Genomic DNA, 4,557 nt, shown 5'->3' on the forward strand with positions numbered 1-4,557 from the left:
TCAGGGAAAACAGTCTAAGGACAAGGAGAAGGAGTCGGACAAGGCTGAAGACAAGGAGGATAGTGAGGAAGGATATCCGCATATCAACTCCACTCTGATGATCTTTGCAGATGTGGAAAGCAGGAGTCGACTGAAAGTCATTAACCGAGAGGTGAACATGGTTGCCCCAGCAAAAGCAAATTATCTGAAATGGTCTCAAATACCCATCACATTCGACCAATCTGATCACCCGACTCATATTGCCACCCCTGGGAGGCAAGCTTTGGTGGTCGATCCAGTTGTCGAAGGCACTCGACTGACAAAGGTGCTGATGGATGGTGGAAGCGGGCTGAATTTGTTGTATGCAGACACACTGAAAGGAATGGGCATTCCGATGTCCCAACTGAGCACTAGTAACATGAGCTTTCATGGAGTTATACCAGGGAAGAAAGCCGAGTCACTCGGCCAAATAGCTTTGGACGTGGTGTTTGGTGATTCGAAGCATTTTCGCAAAGAAAAGTTGACGTTTGAGGTCGTGGATTTTCAGAGCGCATATCATGCCATTTTGGGGAGACCAGCTTACGCACGGTTCATGGCTCGACCATGCTACGTGTACCTCAAATTGAAGATGCTCGGCCCCAAAGGAGTGATCACTGTCACCGGTGATCGGAAAAAGGCAGAAGAGTGCTTTCAGAAGGGCTCCAAGATTGCCGATTCCCAGGTGACAGCGGTCGAGTTCAAAGAATACAAGCAAAACGCAGATCCGAGTGACTTGCTGCGATCAAAGAAACCCGCCACAGAGTCTGCATTCCAGTCGTCCGGTGAGACGAAGCCTGTTCACATTCACCCGACCGACCCCGATGCAGCTCCGACCCGCATCTCCACAACACTCGACCCAAAATAGGAAGAAGCGCTCATCCAGTTCCTCCGTGAGAACTGGGACATTTTCGCATGGAAGCCCGCTGACATGCCAGGTGTTCCCAGGGGACTGGCTGAGCATCGCCTAAGAGTCGACTCATCTGCAAAACCAGTCAAAGAGCATCTTCGGCGGTCCGCTGTCCAGAAGAGAAAAGCCATTGGTGAAGAAGTGGCTCGACTGTTGGCGGCCGGATTTATCCGAGAGATATACCACTCCGAGTGGCTCGCTAATGTCGTCATGGTCCCTAAGAAGGACAAGTCGCTCCAAATGTGCATTGATTTCAAGCACATCAACCGGGCCTGCCCGAAAGATCATTTTCCTCTCCCTCGCATAGATCAAATTGTTGACTCGACCGCGGGATGCGAGAGGCTATCTTTTTTAGATGCCTACTCCGGGTACCACCAGATCCGTCTGTACGGAGCCGACGAGGTAAAAACAGCTTTCATCACTCCATTCGGGTGCTTTTGCTATATCACCATGCCATTCGGCCTCAAGAATGCCGGAGCCACATTTATGCGAATGATTCAGAAGTGTCTACTCACTCAAATCAGTCGGAATGTGGAAGCATATATGGATGATATCGTTGTCAAGTCACGAAAAGGTTCCGACCTGCTCGCTGATCTCGCCGAAACATTTGCCAACCTCAGAAGATATGATATCAAGCTCAATCCATCAAAGTGCACATTTGGAGTTCCTGGTGGCAAGTTACTCGGTTTTCTCGTTTCCGAACGGGGAATCGACGCTAACCCAGAGAAGATTGGCACTATTCTCCGAATGAAACGCCCTGTGCGAGTGCACGATGTCCAGAAGCTTACTGGATGCTTGGCCGCATTAAGTCGATTCATCTCACGACTCGGTGAAAAGGCATTGCCTCTTTACCGACTGATGAAGAAGACAGACAAGTTCGAGTGGACTCCAGAAGCTGATGCAGCGTTTGCCGAGCTAAAAACTCTGCTCTCCACCCAGCCGGTGCTTGCTGCTCCAATCAGCAAAGAGCCTCTGTTGCTCTATATCGCAGCCACAAGACAAGTCGTCAGTACTGTGCTAACGGTCGAGCGGGAAGAAGAAGGAAAAGCTCTCAAAGTTCAGCGCCCAGTGTATTATTTGTCTGAAGTCTTGACTCCATCCAAGCAGAGATATCCTCATTATCAGAAGCTTGTGTATGGAATATACATGACCATAAAGAAGGTTGCTCATTATTTTTCTGATCATTCCATCACAGTCGTCAGCGACGCTCCACTATCAGAGATTTTGCACAACAGAGATGCAACTGGTCGAGTGGCCAAATGGGCGATTGAACTTCTTCCCCTTGATATCAAGTTTGAGGCAAAGAAAGCCATTAAGTCCCAGGCAATAGCAGATTTCCTCGCCGAGTGGATTGAACAACAGCAGCCGACTGAAGTTCACTCGGAGCATTGGACCATGTTCTTTGATGGCTCTAAGATGTTGAATGGTTCTGGTGCTGGGGTTGTCCTGGTTTCCCCCAGAGGAGATAAACTCAGATATGTGCTCCAGATTCACTTTGATTCCTCCAACAATGAGGCGAAATATGAGGCCCTCTTATATGGGTTGCGCATGGCCATTTCACTCGGCGTCCGTCGCCTGATGGTCTATGGCGACTCGGATTTAGTGGTCAATCAGGTGATGAAAGAGTGGGACGTGAGAAGCCCAGCCATGACTGGATACTGCAGTGCAGTGAGGAAGCTGGAAAAGAAGTTCGAGGGGTTGGAGCTCCATCATATACCCCGACTGAAAAATCAAGCAGCTGATGATCTAGCAAAGATAGGTTCCAAGAGAGAAGCCATTCCGAGTGGTGTGTTCTTGGAGCATATACACACTCCGTCAGTCAAAGAAGATCCTTTCACCGAAGAAACTCCACAGCCCAAGAGTGCCACAGATCCGACTGAAGTTGAAGTCCCAGCGGTGGTCGACTTGATCATGGAGGTTTTGGTGGTCATTCCCGACTGGACAGTTCCGTATGTCGCATATATCCTGAGAAAAGAGCTTCCGGAGGATGAGGAAGAGGCTCGACAGATCGTCCGTCGATCTAAGGCCTTTACCGTAATCAAAGGACAATTATACAGAGAAAGCGCGACTGGAGTTGGTCAGAAGTGCATAACACCAGAAGAAGGTCGACTCATCCTCAATGATATTCACTCGGGGACCTGTGGTCATCATGCGTCCTCTCGGACCATCGTGGCCAAAGCATACCGAGCCGGATTTTACTGGCCGAAGGCGAATGAGATGGCAAAAGATATAGTGGATAAGTGCGAGGGATGTCAGTTCTACTCGAATATGTCGCACAAGCCTACGTCGGCCCTGAAGACCATCCCACTCGTCTGGCCTTTCGCAGTATGGGGACTGGACATGGTCGGTCCTTTGAGAACAGGACGAAGTGGCTTCACGCATGTACTGGTGGCAGTCGACAAGTTCACCAAGTGGATCGAGGCTAAACCAATCAAGAGCCTTGACACCGGTACTGCTGTTAGCTTCATCAGGGAACTAATATTCAGATATGGAGTCCCGCATAGCATCATTACGGATAATGGGTCGAACTTTGACTCAGAGGAATTCAGAGATTTCTGCAACTCCCAAGGCACACGGGTCGACTACGCTTCAGTCGCCCATCCGCAGTCGAATGGACAAGCAGAACGAGCTAATGGACTGATTCTTAAGGGATTGAAGCCTCGACTGATGCGTGATCTCAAACACGCAGCTGGAGCTTGGGTCGACGAACTTCCCTCAGTGCTTTGGGGGCTGCGGACCACACCTAATCGGTCGATCGGAAGAACTCCATTCTTCTTGGTCTACGGAGCTGAAGCAGTCTTGCCGAGTGATCTTCTCCACAATGCTCCTCGAGTTGAAATCTACAACGAAGCAGAGGCTGAACAAGCGCGGCAGGATGCAGTCGACCTTTTAGAGGAAGAAAGGGAGATGGCTCTGATCCGGTCGACCATCTACCAACAAGATTTGCGTCGTTTCCACGCCAGAAATGTGAGAGGTCGAGCCTTCCAGGAAGGGGATTTAGTTCTCCGAGTGGATCAGCACAAACCACACAAGCTTGCTCCTTCTTGGGAAGGCCCCTTCATCGTCACCAAGGTTCTCCACAACGGGGCGTACCGTCTTTACAACGTCGAGCATAATATCGACGAGCCCCGAGCTTGGAACGCGGAGCTACTCCGCCCATTTTACACTTAAGTTTTATCACTCGGATGAGTTGCAATAAAGTACTTCTGTAGTTCATGGACCTCAAAATAATAGTGTCATAGTTCCTCCATAATTTCTGTCACTTTTTATTTTTGTCCAAATAAAATTCCCCCTCAGTGGGTGACTTAGCCGCGAATCCGTTTCGCCTAAGTTTGTAAAAATCCTACCGAGTGGTGAGCCAGACTCTCACTCGGGGGCTTAGCTGCGAATCCGTTTCGCCTAAGTTATCAAAATCCTACCGAGTGGAGAGCAACCCTCTCACTCGGGGGCTTAGCTGCAGCCCTGTGCTCGCCTAAGTTGTCAAAAATCCTACCAAGTGAAGAGCGACCCTCTCACTCGGAGGCTTAGCTGCAGTCCAAGCACTCGCCTAAGTTACAAAAATCCTACCAAGTGAAGAGCGACCCTCTCACTCGGGGGCTTAGCTGCAGCCCTGTGCTCGCCTAAGTTGTCAA

Source organism: Triticum dicoccoides, chromosome 2A (assembly GCF_002162155.2).
Source record: "Triticum dicoccoides isolate Atlit2015 ecotype Zavitan chromosome 2A, WEW_v2.0, whole genome shotgun sequence".
Taxonomy (NCBI): Eukaryota; Viridiplantae; Streptophyta; class Magnoliopsida; order Poales; family Poaceae; genus Triticum; species Triticum dicoccoides.